This window comes from Anastrepha obliqua, chromosome 5 (genome assembly GCF_027943255.1).
Source record: "Anastrepha obliqua isolate idAnaObli1 chromosome 5, idAnaObli1_1.0, whole genome shotgun sequence".
Lineage (NCBI taxonomy): Eukaryota > Metazoa > Arthropoda > Insecta > Diptera > Tephritidae > Anastrepha > Anastrepha obliqua.
The window spans coordinates 45300943-45316803 of NC_072896.1; the positions used below are offsets into that span (position 1 = coordinate 45300943).

At 33.7% G+C, this 15861-nt stretch overlaps 2 pseudogenes; both read left to right on the forward strand.

Moving 5' to 3' along the window:
• Positions 1-1779: 1779 nt before the first annotated feature.
• LOC129248726 (uncharacterized) lies at positions 1780-8335 on the forward strand (annotated as a pseudogene).
• A 5094-nt stretch (positions 8336-13429) lies between these two features.
• On the forward strand, positions 13430-15861 carry LOC129248727 (uncharacterized; annotated as a pseudogene).

Sequence of the window (15861 nt, forward strand, 5' to 3'; positions counted from 1 at the left end):
GTGCTTCCAAGAAACAGGAGAACATCCTGTCTCCTGCTCTGCTTTGCATTTTCTGCAAAGGAAATTTTGAGGCTGTAACAAAATTACTTTAATGAAATAATATATTATATGCCTTACCTATATTTCATTGTGAAATTGTGGATTTTATATTTCACGTCAACTGGACGGACCTCATGTCCAAGCACTCCCAGCGACTGAGCCATTTCCGCATATATGTGCGAGTTCTTGCGTGGCCCTCGCAATTCAGCTGCCTTATCACCCCATATATCAAGGAATGCTTCGTCCGCGGAAGGAAGCCAAATTGTTTTACATTTTTTAATGTTTTCCATTACAACGAGTTGATTCAGTATTCCTGAGGAAAGATTGTAGACTTATTTGGCTTATTGGACTTATTTTATATTTTGCGCGCACCACTTAACGATTACCACAAGAAAAATATTAAACGTCAATCAAATGTCATATTGACAAATTGCAATCATTGTTGCCATGTTTCGATAAGAATGCAATAATAAATGAGGAAAATGAGCAACATTGCCACCACTTAATAATTAAATTAGACGCAAACCCAACAAAACACGCTTTGAAAAGTGGGTTTAGGTATGGAGTTGTGTTTTAATTTTGTATGGGATTTGAGAGGTGTTTTGTTTGGTGTTTGCGCTAAGAACACGATAGCGGCAGAGAACCCAAACTCCGGCTGCGGTGGAAACTTAGTATAACAGCAGATCCATGAGGAGTTTAGTAAAATTCGAGTCATCAATTAAATAAGTAATTTATTTCACCTTTTTTAAATATCACACTTCAAACACCAACAAAAGTTCCTGACAAATAAATTATTAAGCCATTAGAAAGTAATGGAAGTAAATAATAGAATTATATAAATTAAACCACTACAATAATAAAAAATTTAAAGTATACTTACTTGCGCATTCATGGTATCCCAGCAAAACCTGCGTGACCGAAACTCTAACACAATTACACTTTTTTGTATGTTACTAACACATATGCACTCGTATTTGTTTGAAAATCGACTTTTTTTTATTCTCCGTCACCTTTGGAAAATGTGTAAGCAGTAAGCAAACTTCATTCATATATTTTTTCTCATTTTTGCATCAATAGAAAAAAAAAACAAAAAAAAACGGCAAGTGGCTGTCAAAGCAATAAGTCAAAAAGATATCTTTTCTCTCTTTTTGATATCAAAGTAGGCCGAGAATCTAATTGTCAACCTTTGGCAAATGTGTAAGCAGTAAGCAAACTTTATTCATATAGTTTTCCTGACTTTTGCATCAGTCAACATAAACAAACGCCGTAGCCGAATGGGTTGGTGCGTGATTACTATTCAGAATTCACAGAGAAAACGTCAGTTCGAATCTCGGTGAAAGCAAAATTAATAAAAACATTTTTCTAATAGTGGTCGCCCATCAGCAGGCAATGGCAAAATACCGAGTGTATTTCTGCCATGAAAAAAATCTCCTCATAAACATATGATAAAACAAAATAAAATAAATGTATAAAAAAATTTTTTTTTTTTGTGATTCGAACCAAGGATTTCGGATCGGAAGCCCACATTGCTAGCCGCTGGGCTATCGCGCTGTGCTGTCGCCGCTGGCCTAAAAGTTATTTTGTTCGTCGCTATGTTTATATGAAACTGGCACTGGCAAACGAATCCATATGTATGAAAAGGATAGAAAATCACACGTACACAAAATTTTTGGCACGATTTTCCCAACGCTTTTAACAACGTGATTGTAAAGGGGCGTGGTTAGTGATAGTTTAACGACCATGCGTGGCGGTTACGTGAAGGGTAACGTGACCGCCACTCTTCTTGCTGGGATGTATGTATGTGATTTCTACTCCTCTGCAAAACAACGTTCACCAGTTTTTCCAATTTTACCACCACATTCACTCAATTTTTTCCAATAATAATTCTGTTGTCATTTATTTATCTCATAATTTTCGTGAATACTTATTAAACTTAACTATAGTAAGTGCGAAAGTGACAGCAACAAACAAGTTGCAAATGTCATAATGACGAAATGACGCGAAAATGGAAATAAAAAAAAGAATCTTAATTCGGTGAAAATCTGCAAGCGAAAAGGTAAGTTGAACAATTTTTATTAAATTTTCCAATTATATATACATATATTTAAACTAATAAAATGTATTTTTATTTTCAGAAAAACGTATTTCACAACGTCAATAAATCGAAAGCAAGAAAAGCAATTTATTCAATTTCAATCAAAAGAAGAAAACAATAAGAAAACAAAGCGGGCATCTTTCTTTTGGTAAGTTTGCTCAACGTGAAAAAATTCTTTTTCGCTTATAAAATGTGCAAAAGCATGACCAGTGCCAGTGGATCTTTTTTATACTATATACAGCAATATAAAAACGATACAATCACGAAATTTAAAAGGGATCTGCATCTGACTCGGTACGTATTAAATCAGTGAATGTGTTAAAGGTATGGAAAGGCATGACCAGTGCGGTTGGTCATAGCTTGTGTTTATACACTGTGCAGTGAATTGATGAGTGTGTGGTCAATAAATGTGTCACAGGATCAGTGCGATTAATCCAAACCAGAAAGATGTGCATATGCCATAGTTTAAGAAGCCAATTGTTTGCATTACAAATTTCTATTTGTGGTTTGGTTAATAGCAATCGCCTGCGCAGTGTAAGTAAATGGAAAAAATGTATACACGTTTGTAGGATAAGAATAAAATTGTGATATACATATATGTATGTAAATATTTATATACACGAACGTGCATACACTTTTCCATTTATGTATAAGAAATATACATATACATATAAGCAATTTGTGAAAAGTTGTGTACATATATCTACATATGTATGTGTAAATAATCTATATTATTAAACTAATAAATCTTTTTTAATCTTAACTTGTAGCTCGTAAGTAAGCGAATTAATTAAAAGGGAGACGGGGCGGGTTTAACATTGCCGGCATCGCTAGCAACGTCCAACATTTACCAACATCCAGCAAAGCTACCAGGGCAGATTTAGTAGTATTTTGAAATTTTTCAATTGTGCGTTATTAGTCTGATATTATTTCTTTCACATATATATTTTCTCTAATTATTGAAATTTGTGTTTAATTTTTCTTACAGAACACATTAATATACACACGCTTACACGCAGCGGACGTATTTGTTAAGTATCGTAGTTAGAAAAATGAGTAAAAGAACGTTGTCTAATTTATTGGGAAAAGAAAAAAAAAAAAAATTATGAGGAAAATGTAGCGAAATTTCGCAACTTAAATGAAAATGTTAACGTAGAAGGAAATGAAAACTTTCCCAACAGATTAGACGACGATGATTTTCCATCAACAAGTAGAGTAGCTTTGCAAAATTTAGAATATGATATAGATAGCGGAGATGACAGTGTGTTTTTTGAAGATTTAGATGTAGAAGGTGTTGAGGTAGATAGTTATTCAGAAGATAGAAAACGCGTTCCTTTTGTCAACCTGGGCGGTTAGTAATAATATTCCTCAGAATAGCGTAGACGATTTGCTTAGGACTCTAAAACTTATGGGTGTAGAAGGTTTGCCACTGTCAGCTAGGCCTCTTTTAGGTACAAGTAGGCAAAAAGTTAATATTAAATTAATTCCAGGAGGGGAGTTTTTATATAGGGTTTTTCAGTAAGAGCGCTTCAACTTTTGAACTTTTTTGAATAAAACACAAACGGTTTGACTTTTTTAACTAATTTTTTTTTTATTATCGAGTTTGAACATATACATTTAGGTATGAAATTCGATTTCTTTTGCATGACCACCGCGTGCACGTTTTACGAAGTCCAATCGTTGAACCCAATTTTCGACCACTCTTTTGCATAAATCGGCCGAAATTCCAACAATTTCGCGTTCAATATTGGCTCTGAGCTCACAAATCGTCGCCGGCTTGTTACTGTAGATCAATGACTTCACATAACCCCAAAACGGGACGGCTTGTTAAATGGACCGTAAAATGGCCGTAATGCTCTTAAAGTAATATAGCAGCAACAGAACGATTATTTTCATAAAAAATTTGTTAAAGTTATTTAAGTGTAGTAATAGGTGTCCTTGACCGATTTTAGGATATGTCGTAGGTTCTAAGTTAGGCCCATTTACGATAGCGTGTTTTTCAGGGATGAGTAAGCCAGGTTGCGTTAATGATTTTTTGAGGGACTTTTGTGAGGAAGTAAGTTTTTTGAGGAAGAACGCGATTAAGGTAGGTAGCAATCTAGTATGTCAGCCATTTAATATAAGACTGTTTAGTTGTGACGCCCCCGCTCGTGCATTTGTCACAGGAGTTAAGTCGCATACGGCAAAGAACTCCTGTTCCAAATGCACGATCGAGGGCGTTTATACACAAAGAAGGGTAAGCTTCCCAAAGCAAGTTGGGGATTTAAGATCAGATAGTTCATTTAAAAATAGAATAGATTTAAGCTATCATAGTTTAGAATTTAAGCAAGCAGCAAGTTTGCTAGAATCTTTTCACTTTGGCATGGTTTCACAATTTCCTCTTGAACCCATGCATTTAGTAGATTTGGGTGAAACAAAAAAGTTGCTCCAGTTACATATCATGAAAGGAAACGTTACGAAATGAATGAGAAGATTTTGCTTCTTAACAGGTTCGTACCGTCTGAGTTTAGCCGGCTTAGCCGAGCCCTTGACCAGATAAGTAATTGGAAGTCAACTGAATTCCGGGATATTTGTTTTGAAGGACTGCATTAATGAAGATTTATATTATCATTTTCTTTTACTACACGCCGGAATTCGATTTCTCTCTTGTGAGAAATCTTTTAACGTAGAATCGAATGTCGCCAATGAATTGTTAAAGGAATTTGTTGATTTGTTCGGAAATATTTATGGCGATCATCTAATAAGTTATAATGTTCACGGGTTGTTACAGCTTTCGGATTGTGTTAGAGAATTTGGTCCTTTAGACAATTTTTCCGCGTACAAATTTGAGAACTACATGCAGCATTTAAAAATAATAATTAATAAACCTAATAAAATTTTTTCAGCAAATGTTTTTCAGAATATTGGAAAGATTAAAAATTTCAGATTCTAGCAAACTTTCTAAAAACGACCTTTTTATAATAGATTTTAACAAAGATAAAGATAGTTATTTTCAATGTAATAAGGGGCCCATTAAAATTGTTGGATTAGATAAGGAAACCAACAGTTTTAAAGCGCTCCTTATTTCTAATTTAGAAAATTATTTTATCGACCCAGTAGAATCTATGTCAGGGCTAGATATTTGTTTAGGTGAAATATTAAGTAATGGAGTCCTAATTAGTCGTAGTGATATAAGTTATAAATATTTTTGTATAAATGATAGAAATAAGCTTATTCTTGTCCCCATTCTACATAATTTATTTCGTTCTTTTTTTTAAGTACAATGGAGAACATTTTTTTTCGGAAAGCGACATGATCTCTCCACCACGCTCGGGCCCCCCTATTTTTACAGGTATAAATATAAAAATATATTAACAGAATTGTAAATACTTATATTCATACTTAAAACTAATTCCATTTTAGGGTCTGCCGTGCAGCGTAAGCGGTTTGCAGCCCTACAAAAGGCGTACAGCAGTCCCACATTCCACGAGCGCAACGATATCCAACCATGCTACTGCGGTTCCAAGTAAATTTTTTTATATTTTAATAAATTTTAATTCTTACCATTATTTTTTTGCGAGGTTGTTAAAAAACAACCCTTATTTCAGGTGAACCAGTTTCTCTGGCTTCGTTACAAAATGAGCTAAGAGAAATGCGGAGCGATATCCGTGAATCATTGGGGGAAATAAAGACCACCTTAATGGACCTAGAAAGTAAGGTGGAAAGGAATTTCAAGGACTTCGAAAACAAGGTTATACAAGTATCTTATTGAAGTAATGAATTATAACTTTATAAGCTCTTTATTATTTAGATGCCAGAAAGAACGGAATGTCAGGTTCAGGGACAGCTAATGAGGGAGGTGAAAGTGGTGATGACAAGAGTTCACCAGAGTATTGCGCGCATCACGGGAGATGCTCTGAGTCCTGAGTATATCAGGAATCAGAGTATGCTCCCAATAACATCACAGGATGCGATTAATACTCTCGAGGAGCTCTTGAATACCAAGCCATACTCCGAAGCAATGGTAACTATTATTTCTACTACACAATATACACATGTGATCATGGTTGCTTGAGTTAAATTGTAAAATTAAAATTGTAACATCTAAGAATTCTCCGTATAGCGTTTTTAAAATTTGCCGAAATAAGAGATTTCACAAATTTTGAGATACATACCTATTTCCACCCAAACAACTATGATTTACATAAAATTACGTTGTAGAAATTGGAAAATTTATTTTAACTTAGAATATTTATTTCAGAAGCATACATACATATGTATATGGATGTATACAATATCAAATAAGCTCAACAAATTTTTAATAAAATAAATAACTCAATTTTAACTTTTCTAGCTAAATATTTTGCTGAAGCTGAGGGGTGCAAAAGGATGCATCAAAGGAGTAATGAAGCGCGTGTACTCAGATGCCTTGATGTTCCATTACAATTTTGAGGAGAAAGCCAATAAATCGGCGCTTTTTGGACTCAAAGGTCTGGAACTTATTTTCGGTATTTACATTTTTTCGTTTATACTTTTTTTTTATATATATAACTTGTTTTTTATGTATATCCAACAGATACATTTAATGGTACCCCGAAAAGCGAAGTCATCGCAGAAATTCGGAAAGCGGTACTAATGAGCCACAACAGACACAAGCAAGTCGTAAGAAAACAGAAGCAAAAATTGAATAATCAAAATAACAATCAAAACTAAAATATTTCATTAGTACCTTCATTACTAAAGCTAATTTTATTATGTTAAATTACTTTAATTCATGTAAATAAGTAAAACTAAAAGTAAATTTTTCTAACACCAAACCTAATTTTACAATGTAAATATTAAAATAAATAACTAAAACTTAACGTAATTTTATAATGTAAATAGTAAACTAAAATAAATGGCTGTACGTAAATAGAACAAACTAAAACTTTGAAAAAATTAATAATTTTTTTAATACTTGAAATATATGTTATTAAGTTAAAAACCTTCCTATTAAATTAGATGTCATATTGGGCAAAGAAATAACATTTAAATACTAATGCTCTCTTGAATTAACTTTCGATTTTAAACTAATGCAAAAACAAAAATACATTTCTCATTAAATTATTATATATTGTATTACTTTTCTTTAGAAACTAAAAATTAACTAAATAAATATTAAAATTATTCATTAAATAAATAATATGCAATAAATAACCATTTATATTAGTAATTTTGAAGGATTATTGTATATGCATAGGATCCGTAAGTATTACCTAAAAAATTACCCAGTTGAAGAGATTCTGTTAGCTACATGTTAACAACAACATTCATGAGTTCAGAAGGTTTTGTTCACTACATGTTACTACATCATTTACAACTTGAATGTCAATTAGAGCAGCACAGCAGTATATGAGAAATTTCTGTTAGTGCGAGGGAATAAAAGCATCACACGTATAGACTGGAAGTAGGCAGCAAGTGCACGGCGTAGAACATAAAATACTATAAAGCTCACAACTTCACAAGTGAACGATACCCACAGATAGTTGGTTTGCAGGGTCTGTGGCAAGGCGAATTTATTACAGGTGACAGCAAATACATATAAGTAAAACCCTACATGTATTTGTTGTTGCGTTTGGTCCAAGCGTCACGTCAAAATCAGCTGTTCATTTGCAGTGTGATTTACTTGTGAAACGTACGCTGGAAATAGTCACAAAATAAAAAAGTCGCCACATTTCCCACAGTTCACTGAAGATTTCGTATGTAGCTTATGTGCAAGAAAGGATTTATTATGTGTGAATTGTAAGTTCTTGTGGAAATGAAAGAAATCATTTGAGTTTGCGGTATTTTAATTATTAATACATACTTATTTCAGAATTTGCCACGGGCATGCATAAGGTGAAATTGAATGTAGAGAGTGAAGTTTGGACGCGGAAAAGTTTAAAATAGAGAAACATAACGCAAAAAAACTTCGAAACAAGGGCAAAATTAAAGTCTCACTGCGTACAGAGAGGAATGTATGTATGTAATATTGAGCTCGATTGTATTTGTATCACATTTTTAATTTGCAATTTTTACATGTGTAATTCTATATCCTCATAGGATATTGATGGCTATCAGAAATCCACCTTGGCTGCTAATGACTATGATGACTTCATACTAAATACTGTTGAGATGCGCCTACCATATTGCATAAAAATGTTTGTTGCGTGTTTTTTGTGGAAAATCGATCGCAATGATTGACATCTAAAACTGAACACTTAAAAATTCTGGATAACAAATTTGTAACATGATTGTGATTCATTTTGTATAATTCAACTTTATTGATTTTATAGCCTGTATTTAGACCATAAATTCATGATCATTGAAAAATTGATTAAAAATAAGGTATTTAATTTAATTAAATTTATATAATTTTATTTCATCTATTTGGATATTTTATTTGCTGTGCGCTGTGTGGTATCGTCCTCTAAATTTGTGAGCTCCTATGATATAAAAAACAAATTATTATTATATAATTTTTTTTTTTATTTGAAAATTGGAAAAGTAATGAATTACAATCACAATGAATTAAATCATAATTTTATACATACTTATATGGCGTCTCAAAATTTTGTTCAACGTTAGATATTTTTTCACCACTTACCCTAATTGTTCAAAATCTTCCACTGGAATCGGTAGCATGTCATTTGATGTACTTGCGCGAAGGGGTGCAGGTTTGGGAATGGCTTTTGGCAACAATCGTACGGTTTGTCCCGTGTGGGCAATATCCGCCTGTGCAAAATGGTCTACATACTAACGTCTTTCCATCGTAGATCCATTCGACACGAATTGATCCATTGTTGCCGTTTTCCTTCCTCAGCGGGAACTGAAAAAAAGGTCCTTTGCTCTTTTTAACCACTTTTGCACATATTTTACACTTTTTCATTTTGGTATACTATATATTATTTTAATATTGATATCAATTTAAATTTAAAAATTGCAACGTACAATCGCAAATGTAAACACACGAATGTAAACATACCAATACATACAAACAAAGCATATCATTTTGACGTAAGCCATACCTACGGCGAAAAATTCAGCTGGGTGAATGCTGTCACCTCAATAAATCCACCTTGGTCTGTGGTATAGGACACAATTTTTTTGTATTTCCATTTTTTTTTTGTGGGCATTTTCAATCAGTTCTTTATTTAGTTTTCTGATTGTAAAGAATATTCTTGCCTTGAAAAATATTTTTTTTTTAGTTTAATGTCGCAATGAATATTTGAAGTTTGCTCAATGTGCTCTTATACAAAATTGTTGGATTGCTGAAATTTTATGAGTTATTGTCAAATCCTTGGAGGTGCACAACAATAAACCAAAAATTATTTCTTTCTTCACAGCTTTCCCTTTTAGCATGAACTCTTGGTCCGGAAAGTGGTTACGGAGTATTTCCAGCATATGAGGCACGTCAGCAAATACAAAGATTTGCTGCTCATAAAAAACCAACCTATGGTAACGTCATATGTTACAAAATGTTAAATAAATTACGTAAAGTGTATATTTCGTTAAACATACACCACGGTTATATTCATTTATTCCGAGCTCGTTCAGGAGGGACCTGTTTGTGTCACCAAGATCGCACATAATCGCTGCAACGTTGTACTCGCAGTCTTTTGATTTTTGCAAAATATTAAAAAATACGTTCTTCGTCATTTTACAGTTGAAGTCGTGGAAAACCAGCTGCTTTCATTTAGACAAAAGTCCTAAAGAAGACAGTTAATAAATTATACAAATTTACATGTACCTTATTAAATGTTTATTGCAAAATGTCCACCTCTGAGCATCGCCATTTTGTGCAAATGGGCAGGTTCTAGTGTAGAGTCCGTAGAAGAGTCATAACAATAAGTATGCCTGATCGTCATTTCGTCGAAACTCAAAGACACACCTTTTGCAGAGTACCCATTTCCATAGAGGCTTTTAACAATTTAATTGCATGCTTAATCCTACCGCTTTATATGTCGATTCTTTGTGCTCATTTCTGCTTAGAGATCTAAGATATTATTCTTTAATAAGCGTGAGGATACTTTGTTACGTGATAATAATTAAAAGTTAATAATAAAAGCTTTACAAACTTTCAATGATTCGATATTCAAAAAGGTGTGTGTGATTTGCATTTAAAAGAATGGAAAAAAGTTTAAAGTTGATACACCGTCAATTTTAATATTTTTCAATATATTTCGCTAAGTATTGAAAATAGGCAAAAATTTCGTTTGTAGAAATTTTCACACATAAATAACTTAACAAGGTTGGTATACAATTGTTTTTGTAATTTCTTTGCAACTATGTCAGAATTTTATTCATTTGAAAGAATTTTGAAGGACGTGTGGCAGAATTCGCGCCCAAAATTTTGACATGACTCCATATAAACATTTGATTGCCTTTATATGAGGCAACTTTCCCGCATAGGCCGAAATAGAAATTTCAAAAAAGTGTTTTTAATCCAACCTAATGTTTATATAGCCTTATTGCTTTTAAAAACTTACAATTCTGATTCTCTGATTCCAGCTCCTCAACTTCCCGCAAACTGCTGTCGTAGTAGAAAACTTTGCTAAATGTTGAAGCCACGGGCATTTTGGATAAATTTGCCTCCATAAAGCTATTTTCCTTATTCGCATTGTCTATAAAAACATACCTAGAAACAAATGTATTTCGAAACTGGTTTGTAAATTGAAATTGTTACCTTCGTTGGCGGCGAAAGTTGCACTCTGCTGAAGTAAGTCGCAAACGATTTTATTACTTTCTTTATTTTGAACGTTTTCGGCATACTGGGGGCCCACATCCTCTGTGTAAATAGTGGGCACAGCACCACGCTTCAAAAGGCGGTTTTTTAGCAAATCCTAAGGCGTTTGAAAAAACCGTATTAAACTCAATTATTTCAAAACTACACATTATATAAATACATTAGCCATTTCGAACTTTAGGTTGTTTTCAATGCTAGCACTAGTAAAATGCTTCATATATACATACATATGAAGCTCGTTTTGGGATTGCATGCATTTCCTCGCCGGCAGAGGATTTCATAATTCCAATTTGTTTAACCCTGAAATGGATTCTGCATTTGAAGAAAAAGCGTTTTATTTCGTGAAAGAGTTCCACTTCTGTTTCTCTCAAGCAAGCGCTGTTTAAGGTTTCGACAATGAACTATTTAAAGCGCATTAAGATTGTGGAATACGGACTCTAAATTTTTAATTTTGCTTAAAAAGAGCGCTGTTGGTTTTTTCAAGAATCCTTTCGAAGCCCGATCCAGCCAAGTAAAGGACTGTTCCGTACATTCATGCTATTCAAGGTGCAGCTTCTTGATGATGTATCCAGAAATATGCTCTAGCGCGTCTTCCTGAATAGCTCAACAATCATACGGATGTGATGTGACAAGTGCTTCAATAGCTGGATCCATTTCTACATCAGGCTCCTCATCTGCAGCAAGTTCGCCTGAGTAGGGGTTTCCGTGGGAATCAAGAATCAACCACTCAGTTCTGTCGCCTGCAACATTGTCAGTGTTTTGCAAAAGCTCAGTATTCCGTGTTGTATAAAAGTTATTGAAGGGAGCGTGTCATTATTCTGTATTACAAAATTCTGTAAACTGCAAAAAAAATAATTAAAGTAAAATTCTGCTTTTTTAAAATTCTGCTTTCTAAAATTCTGCTTTCTAAAATTCTGCTTTTTCAAAATTCTGCATGTTTAATGCGAAAAATTCTGCTTTATTGAAGTGTTGTGATTTTCGTCATACAAGAAATAACAAAATAAACATTTATTCCATAAATATACATATGTATATGTTTAAGCGATAACAATATTTTAGTTTAGCCAATTACAATATTTTTTGGAATTCTTTTTAAATATGTAGTGTGACGTAATTCATTTCTTTTCTTAATAATTTTTCGCAGCTGTTTGTTTTTTTTAATTATTTTGCTCTTTTTCTAACTCTTTCTCCATTTTCTTTTCTTGATATTTGAGTTTTCGCTAAAATAAGTTCCTTTTGCAAACTTAGCAAAAGATGGTAAAATTGCGAGTTTCTTCTTCCAACAATAACTTTCAGCCGCCGATGCAACGTTTCAATATTGTTTTGTGTTCTAGGAAACGTTTCTGTTTGCGATGCATTATGGTCATGCACTGACCAAAACTCGGGAGAATATTTGGAATTATTATTATTTATATCAATATAATTTTTATCAAACCAAACTAGTAAATTTTTTACACTTTCATCATCGTAGTTATTAAGTAATGTTTCAAAGTAATTCGGTATTTCGCTTGGCGGTACGAAAGCTAAGCTTTTAATCATTCGAATTTGCAGTGCGAATTCCACCGAAGTCCCATATTTTTGGGCCAATCTATACATAAAAGGAACATATTATTACTTAGTATACATACACAACCATAAAATAGGCTTTAATTACCTCTCCTTTTGAACCTTTCGCCGTATTAGTTGTCCAAAATGGAACAAACAGCGCGTAAATAAGTATTTGGGAAATACCCATCAACACCCAACAATTCCTTATTTTTGTTTGTTTTCAAAATTCTTATTTCGCACATTTTTATCAATATAATATTAAACCAAGCTCTTTCACAAAAAGTCAGCACTTAACAGAAGGTAAACAAACAATATAAGAACCGTTGTAGACAGGTGTGGTGAAATTGTAATTCCTCATTTGTGATAGAAGTTCTCATCTCCAGGTAATATTTGATTACAAACATATGTACATACCAATGTATAGCTGTTGTCAACTATAATTAATGTAGGTATGTACATATTTTTCATACGAAATACTGTAAATTAACGTAACAAAATTCTGCAGTGACAAAATTCTGCAGTGACAAAATTCTGTATTTACAGAATTCTGTATTTACAAAATTCTGTAAAAACAAAATTCTGTACTGTCTTAAAAAAATTCTGTATTGACAAAATTGTGTATTGACGAAATTCTGTACTGACAAAATTCTGTATTAACAAAATTCTGTATTGAAAAAATTTTGTGTTGACAAAAGTCAACGAAAAAAGGAGTTCTACGCAAAAATACGGTGGATTGCGTAGCCGGAGCTGGACTGATGAGGGTTATTTTTTTTGAAGCGCGGCCGAAGGCCGCCCACGCGAAAAGGAGTTCAACGCAAAAATACGGTGGATTCTATCGAAACTGAAGAAAAATTTCAGAATTTTAGAAAGCAGAATTTTAAAAAAGCAGAATTTTAAAAAGCAGAATTTTGTTTTTAGAATTTTGTACATACAGAATTTCGACACCAACCCGTTATTGAAGTTGATATTTAAAATTCAAAGTGACATTAAATATTTTACCTAAGATGTACTTTCGCAGTCTGTATTTGAATTCTTGTGTAAATGAATTATCGTTCTTTCCAAAGTCTACGATCGGTAGGTCCCATGTCGGATACGATCGCTACCACTCGAAAACCTGTGCTTTGAATTGCTAAAATGATAGAACTTTGAATGTCCTTAGTCATTTGACAATCATAATCAAAAAATACAGATCCAAGATTTCCGCAACCCACATGCCATTACAACTTGCACCTAATTTGCAGGCTTTCTGACATAATCTTCTAACTGGTCACACTCATATGCTTCGATTACTTTCATTTCGTCAAAAGCAATAACACACATTTTGTCATCATTACTTGGTTCAAACCATACAGTCGATTGACGCACTTAAAATACCTTCGCTTACATCTCTTTTGCGATACCATCGTTGCAATGTGGAAACATGGGGAAGCGGAAACCTCTTTTCGTACAAATGAGTGTACGACCTTGGTCCTGCTGCATGTAAGCATATAGTATTCGAAATGCCCTTCCGTGATCATTGCAATTTTTTCGCTATTATGAAAAGATACTTATACAATTGGAAATTTGTATTCTATCCGAACAAAAGAAGGAGAAGCTTAAACCTACTGGGTGTGACCATTTTTAGCTCCGACTCCATGCACTACCCCCCACTTGTTTTGAGAGAAATATTACGAATTTTCCAATGAAATTCACAGGAGATGTTGATTTCGTGCTTATTTTGCTAAAAATAGCACCAACACTATTCAGTTAATAATAGTTTTTAAGTTATTTGTTGATAAAATTTGTCTTTTACCTTCTCCAAAATTTTGATACAATAAGTGCACTTATCACATTTATTTTAAGAAATATTCAAACTATTATACATTAACATACACACACGTTTTTAACTCTTTTTATTGATATATACCATAAATTAACAATTTAAATTGCATTTATAACTTGCAACCACTTGACGCGCCTACGCAGAAGAAAGTTTTACGCAAAAATACTGTGGACAGCATAGACGGTCTAGTATCCGGTTATTTTATTTATTTATTTTTTTAAGCGCCGTCGAAGGCCGCCTACGCAGAAAGTAGTTTTACACAAAAACACTAAAATTTCTCCCATCCTACTCGAATTTCTCCTATCGTACCTACTGGGAATGCACCCCTACATCTTCGAAAAACGGTAATTTTTACTTTCATTTTGTTTTGCATTTTCGTGTTTTCCATTTACCGTTGCCATTTAAAACGTGTTGAAAGTTTTCGATTAAGTGATTAAGATTATATTTAATAAAACAAAATGAGTCAAGTGGAGCAGGTAATTTATTTTTTATAAAACATATATATATTGTATTATATTAATATACTTTTTAGATGAAAATATACCTTCCACAAGCAGTGGAAGTACTTTGCAAGAAGCAGCAATTTCCAAAAGCAATACTCTCACTGCTGCTGAAATAAAGCGGCGATGGAATTTTGCTAAGGTGATAAGGAGATTGGGGATAACGGAACAGTGCGTCCAATTTGCGGAGGATAACGGCCTCATTCTGCGGTCGAAATTGAGTAAAAAACATAAGACACAGATGTCACTGCATATGAGGGGCAACAGCTCACTGGGCATTTTTCGGTGCAGAAAACCGTCATGCCGAACTAAATCTGGGGTGTCTAGAGCGAGCGGGACTTGGTTTGAAAATGTCAAGATTTCGCTCCCCCATATTTTTCACATTATGTATGGGTATGCACATCACTGGTCGAATGCCATGACTAGAGAGGAAAATTTCGTCGAGGGCTCCTGCTTGTCTAACGAAACAATAACTGACTGGTACAGTTATTGCCGTGAGGCTGTGGTAACATATCAGGTTGACAAGCAGGAGTCCAAAGGAAAAATAGGAGCACCGGGTAAAATCGTGCAAATAGACGAAAGCAAATTCGGCAAAAGAAATTATAATAAAGGTAAATTTTGTATGCCTGCAATATAAAACATTTTATTAATTAAAATATTTCTGTTGTTAATTTAGGGAGAAGAGTGGAAGGCCATTGGGTTCTCGGTATGATAGAGAACGGCAGCGAAGATTTAAGGCTGGAGGTATGTCCGGATAACGTACGTTCGGCAGAGGTGTTCATACCTTTGATTAAAAAGCATGTTGCGGAAGGCACAACAATCCACACGGATTATTGGAAAGCATACGACTGCCTTCGCGATAATGGGTATGAGCACCTAAAAGTAAACCACAGCGACCCGGACAATCCGTTTGTGTCGAGCGATGGGATTCATACGCAGAGGATAGAATCTCAATGGAGGGTGGTAAAACGTTCCTTTCAAAAGGATAACTACAACAACCCAAGCAACTTCGCGGATTATTGTAGAGTATCTTTGGCGCAAGTCAATAATTAAAAATCACGATGATCCTTTTGAAAAGCTGATTGATGTCATCAAATACAGTTACAGACCATAA